The sequence below is a fragment of the Callospermophilus lateralis genome, chromosome 3, assembly GCF_048772815.1.
Source record: "Callospermophilus lateralis isolate mCalLat2 chromosome 3, mCalLat2.hap1, whole genome shotgun sequence".
In the NCBI taxonomy this organism is placed as follows: Eukaryota; Metazoa; Chordata; class Mammalia; order Rodentia; family Sciuridae; genus Callospermophilus; species Callospermophilus lateralis.
Window position 1 is genome coordinate 118,845,398 of NC_135307.1, and position 6,686 is coordinate 118,852,083.

Genomic DNA, 6,686 nt, shown 5'->3' on the forward strand with positions numbered 1-6,686 from the left:
TTGTATTTTGGCCATGCTTGCTTCATCTCTCTTTTATTACCTAGCAAGGAAAGAATTTCCTCTTATTTTTTTTTCTAGTCTAAACATTCTCCCAGGAGAAAAACAGTCCACTTCTCTATTGAATCAGAAGTTGAAGAGCCTGTTAAGAAAATTTAAAGTCCACTTAGAAGTTACGAGTATGGAAGAATTAATATAATTCATGTTTTTGTTACCTGGTGGAGCATTAAAAGGAGGTAGATCATCTTCCTGAGCTTGCTTTGAAAGAGTTGATACAAAGTTTGCTTTTTAATGATAAAAGTCAGATTAATCCTGTTGATGATTCTGCTGCCAAAATGTTCCCACCATCTGTTCCCACTGAAGTTACCCTACCCTAGGTTCATTATGCCTTCCCAAATGAGTCTACATCCTCCCAACTGATCCCCAACCTCCTCTTTCCCTTCTGATCCTCGTAATAATTCATTCTCCACACACCTTCCCCAAACAGACCCACTCCCCAGTTCTGCTCCTCTATCCCATAGATTCAGCTTCAGACTCTTCCTCATGGGGGCACCGCAGAGCCTCTGTCCCTGCTTGATGGCGGCTCCCGCTCCAGCCTCACCTGACCCAGTCTCCCAGTTGAGGGTCTGACCTGCTATCCCTCCCTGTGCCCTTGGACCTCCCAGCCTTGGCTTGCTAGTCAAACAGCCAGGAGCCATTCCATCAAGTGTTCATTCCACACACAGTAAGCTCCCTAATTCTGAGAGATGGTCTTAATCACAATAGCAGCTAACATGGATTGAGGACTCTATGGGCCACGCACTGTTCTCAAGGTAAGAATTCACTTAATCCCCACAGCTAAATACAGTAATCCACCAGCCGCATTTAGCAGTAGTAAAACAAAGACTCTGAAGCCCAGCTGCTTGCCCAGGGTCAGGCTTCACAGTTTACGGGAAGACAAGTGATTAAGTGCTGCGGTGGGTGAGAAAGTGGAGGAGGAGGCCAGGAGGCTTCCACCATTCCTTCATTCACTCATTCAACAAGAGTTTTTAGAGCACCTATTATGTTCCAGCCACTGTTCTAGATGCTTAAAAACCATGAAAGAAGAAAATGGAGAAGGCTGCCCTTCTAGTGGAGGGAAATGGATGAAGGAGAACAGATATTGCAAATCAATTTGGTAGTATATTTGAAAGTGCTAAGTAATTTAGAAAGAATTGCACAGGGTTAAGAATTGGGAGTCAGTATGCAGGTGAAGGTTACAGTATTAGTGGGGCAAGGGTGTCTGCATTACACAAGTGACTTTTTATCGCAGAAGAATGTGAAGGAATTTCGCTGCGGCTCCCTGGGGAGTAAGCACAGCTGGGAAAGGGAGCAGCTAGTGTGAAACTCCTGAGGTGGGGACATGCCTGGGGTGTTTGAAGAACTATAATGGTGTCCAGTGTGGAGGGAGAAGAGTGACTTAGGGGGATGTAGTTGTTGCAAGGACTTTGGCTTCTACCCCGAGTGACACAGTGAAGAGAGGAAAGTGTTATATTCTCTGGAATCCTGCATAGAAGAGTTAATAGAGAAGGGGGTGGAAGGTCAGAAGAGGCAATTACATTAGTGCAGGCAATGACCCAGGGAGTAGCTTTGTAGGAGGTGAGACATGGCTTGGGAAATGGAGGGAAAGAGAGGAGTCCAAGCATGTTAGCTAGTTTTCCATTACTATTCCAAATACCTGAGATATATCCAATTAAAAGAGGAAAGGTCAGTGGGTGAGGCTGTACATGCCTGTAATCCCAGCTACTCAGGAGGCTGACCAAGAAGATCACAAGTTTGAGGCCAGCCTCAGCAACATAGCCAGACCCTGTCTCAAAATAAAAAATAAAAATGCACTGGGGCTGTAGCTCAGTGGTAGAATGCCCCAGGGTTAAATCCCAGAACTGAAAAATGGCAGGTGGGTTGGGATATTGACTCGTGGTTTTGAAGGTTTCAATCCATGACCAGTTGGTCCCCTGGCTTTGGGCCTTTGGTGTCACGCCACTTAATGGCAGGAACACATGAAAGAGCAAGCTGCTCACCTCATGGCAGCTGGAAAGCGAAAGAGAGAGAGCAGGGGCAGAGTGACCACGTCCCTTCAAAGGTGTGCCCTCATATGACTGGAAGATTGCCAACTAGGCCCCACCTCTTAAGGATCATACCACCTCCCAATGTGCCGCAGGCTGGAGACCTTTAATATTCAGGCCTTTGGGGGACACTAACCCAACCATAGCATAAGTACTGAAGGTTTTTTATTGGGAAAATAAGGCTCACTGAGGTCGTCTTAAGAGTTCAAAGTGTTTGGTTTTTTTTTTTTTTTAATCTGTTCTAATTAGTTATACATGACAGTAGAATAACTTCTCATCCTTCTGATTGTACACGATGTAGAGTTACACAGGTCATGTACTCATATATGCACAAAGGGTAAAGATGTCCGATTCATTCTACTATCATTCCTTCCCCCAAACCCTCTCCCCTCCATTCACTCCCTCTATCTAATCCAAAGTACTTCTATTCTTCCTACCGCCTTATTGTGATTTTGTATCTGCATATCAGAGAAAACATATGGCCTTTGGTTTTGGGAATTGACTTATTTTGCTTAGTAGTGAATTCTCTAGTTCCATCCATTACCAGAAAAAAATATTATTTCATTCTTCTTTAAGGCTGAGTAATATTCCACTGTGTATATATACCACAATTTCTTTATCCATTTATCTGTTGAAAGGTACCTATGTTGGTTGCATAGTTTAGCTATTGTGAATTGAGCTGCTAAAAACATTGATGTGGCTGCATCACTGTACTATGCTGATTTTAAGTTCTTTGGGTATAAACCTAGGAATGGGATGACTGGGTCAAAAATGGTTCCATTCCAAGTTTTCTGAGGAATCTCCATACCACTTTCCATAGTGGTTGCACCAATTTGTAGTCCCACTCACAATGTATGAGTGTATCTTATCCTTTTCCCACATCCTCACCAACATTTATTGTTGCTTGTATTTTTGATCATTGCCATTCTGACTGAAGTGAAATGGAATCTCAGTGTAGTTTTGATTTGCATTTCTCTGCTAGAGATGTTGAACAGTTTTTCCTATATTTGTTGATTGATTGTATTTCTTTTTCTGTGAAGTGTCTGTTCAGTTCCTTAGCCCATTTATTGATTGGATATTTTTGTTTTTGTTTTTGTTCTTTTTTTTAAAATTTTTTTTAATATTTTTTTTTTTTTTTAGTTTTCGGCGGACTTTAGTTTTCGCATGCGTGCGGCCCGGGTTTGATCCTCAGCACCACATACAACTTTGTGGTGCTGAGGATCAAACCCGGGCCGCACGCGTGCCAGGCGAGTGGGCTACTGCTTGAGTTTTGGTGTTAATGTTTTTGAGTTCTTTATATATCCTGGAGATTAAAGCTCTAAGTTGCATGTGGTAAAGGTTTTCTCCCATTCTGTAGGCTTTCTCTTCACACTCTTGATTGTTTCTTTTGCTGTAAAGAAGCTTTTTAGTTTGAATCCATCCCATTTATTGATTCTTGATTTTATTTCTTGCACTTCAGGAGTCTTGTTAATGAAGCCAGGTCCTAAGCCGACATGGTGGAGATTTGGGCCTGCTTTTCCTTCTGTTAGACAAAGGGTCTGTGTCCTCGTGCCCAAGTCCTTGATCCACTTTCAAAGTGTTCTTTACAGGTAGTTTTATGCAGGGTTTTCTCTCTGATTTGACTAACTCTTACAGGGCAAGTGTGTCTCGGTCCTCTTTGAATCCCAGGGTAGGGCTGTCATTTGCCCAACTCCCGGGGGCTCCATTCACGTTGAAGCCCGTGGGTGCTGTGGCTGCCCTGTCATGTTTCACCCATGAAGAGCTCAATAAATGAGGAAGGAAGGAGGGAAAGAGGGTGAAAGGAGAGAAGGAAGGAAGGCAGGCAGAAAGGGTAGGAATTTCTTTGGTTTATCACAGATCCATATGAAATCACCTACCCCCAAATGGAAATGGTTCATTTAAGTTTATTTAAGAGTAACATTATAATTTTTAAAAATAACAGCCACATTTAAAAATTCCTACAGACTGGGACTGGGGCTGTAGCCCAGTGGTAGAGCCAGCCTCACATGTGTGAGGCCCTGGGTTCGATCCTCAGCACCACATAAAAATAAAGATATTGTGTCCATCTACAACTAAAAGATTATTTTAAAAAAATTCCTACAGACATTTTTTGCCTTTCAAAGCTAAATTGTTAAATCCATCATCTCCACTTTAAGTTCCTCTCATAAAAAGGCAGTGTTTCTTCCTGTCTGTTTAAATCATATTCCACACTGAAATTGGTTATGTAACTCAGGAATGAAAACAATGTCTTGCCTTCCTTGTAGTTTGTCCCCTGGGACGTTGGGGCGTGGGGGAGCATGCACAGGAAACTTACTGAGGTAGAGGTGAAGAATCAATAAAGTTACAACCATAAAGCAATCTAATTAACTTTTTAAAAATTAATTGAGAAGTATAAAATTCTTTTCAATAAATGTACCAAGTATAAAATGCACTCCAGTTTCAACCAGTTGCTAGGGACAACAGGCAAAGTCAAAATTTCAGAGCTGGAAGGAAATTTAAAGATCCACTAGTGTGATTCTTTGCTAAGGAAACAGACCTAGGAGAGAGTTGACAGACCGCTGACGCAGCCTGTGCTTTCCCAGACACAGTTCTGCAGCTTCCTGTGAGAGCAGACACGGAGAACAAAATTGTTGACTCTCAAAACCAGGTTCTTAGGGGCTGGGGATGTGGCTCAAGCGGTAGCGCGCTCGCCTGGCATGCGTGTGGCCCAGGTTCGATCCTCAGCACCACATACAAACAAAGATGTTGTGTCCGCCAAATACTAAAAAATAAATACTAAAATTCTCTCTTAAAAAAAAAAAAAACAGGTTTTTAGAGCAACATGAAGCAACTCAGAGCAACTATACCAGTGATTTTAATATATTTTAATAGATTTAAGTAGAGCATAGCTCTATGTATTTTAATAGATTTTAATAGATTTAAATAGAGCATAGCTCAGTGGTAGCCCGTGTGCTTAGCATGAGTTAGGCCCTGGGTTCAATCCCCAGCACAAAAAAATAAATAATCAAAATGTGATTGACATTTCTGTCTGTTACAAAGTGGGGTGGGGTCTGGCATCCTATAAGTACAGGCCAGGGATGCAGGTAAACCTCCTACTGTGAGCAGGACAATGCTCTCCTGCTCCCAACAAAGAATTAGCTCAAAATGTCAACAGTGTGAAGGGTGAGAAACCCTGAACTAGACCAAGCCTTTCCACCCTCATTGCAGATTAGGACCACCTAGGACCACCTAGGCCACCTCCTGACCAACTGAATCAAAATCTCTAGGGATGGGGGTGGAGGCACCGGTGTTTTTGAAAAGCCCTCCTGATGATCTCATTGTGCCACAAGTTTCAGAATCACTGCTTAGACCCCCAGAAATTGGAAAAGGAAGCAAGCAAGCAAGCAAGCAACCAAAGAAGACATGTAGCCCCTACTCTGCCTGACAGAAACCTAACGGAATATAATGAAGTTAACACAGTTCCCGACTCTGGGAGCTTGTGGTAAGAAGAAGAAACAAAAACAAAAAATCCCTGCAGATTTATTATAAGGTTAGGCAAAAAATGAAGAGCCAGGGTAGGAAGTTCTATGCAAAGATGCAAAGAGGGGGCAACAGAGAACAAGAGGACCAAAACAAGAGGATCCCTGTGGCCTTCACCAAAGTTAAGTTTGTTGGTGGACACTACTTTCTCTCTGTTTTTCAGTACTGGAGATTGAATCTGGGACACGTTGCCATTGAGCTACATGCCCAGACCTTTTAAATTTTTTTTTGTTTTATTTTTAAAATCCCAAACAGATCTGGCTAAGTTGCTGAGGATGGCCTTGAACTTGTGATCCACCTGCCTCAGGTTCCCAAGAAGCCAGGTTACAGGCATGTGCCACTGTGCCTGGTTCATTTTCTACTTTTTAAAAAACATTTACTTCTATGATGAGAAAAATAATTTTTTTCAGTCTGCTAGAGCTGGTTTCATCTCTTATGATATATTATTATTCTTCCAAACTAAAATCATACATGATTTAATAATATTAAACATAATGTATTTGTATTACTAAGTCCAGAGACACTGTTTTATTGTTTTTAAACATTATAAAACTTATTTTGGATAACTGAGACATTTAAATAATTTTCCCCCAACAGTGAGAGTGCTAAACCTATCTTTCCCCTGGAAAGTAGGTTCCTTTAGTCTATCTTGGTCCAATTCTTTAAACTGTCTGTCATTTTTTTATGGTGAAAATTCCATCACTTCATTTAGGACACAGTATTTAAGATGCTGTCTTTTTTCATTATTAGTCTGTATTCAATACCTATTTCCTTCTTGCCTGGGCAGTGATTTCCAGTCCTCAATAGACCCAGCACTTCCTTGTTAGGATCGTTCTGTTGTAACCTCTATTCTACTATCTTGAAATGAAATTCATGAGTAGTATAACCTATCTATGTATTCAATTTCTTAAAGATCAATATGTATTGATCACCTGCCTTTCCCCATCTGTCCTCTGTCCTCTGACCTGCTTCTGGCTCAGTGGCTTACACAGGGCAGCACCCAGGCTCCCGGGCCCTGGGCTTCCTTTTGCTTTAGGCCAGTGTGCTGACAGGAAGTGAGGTAGCAGGAGGAAAGAGATGAGGCTG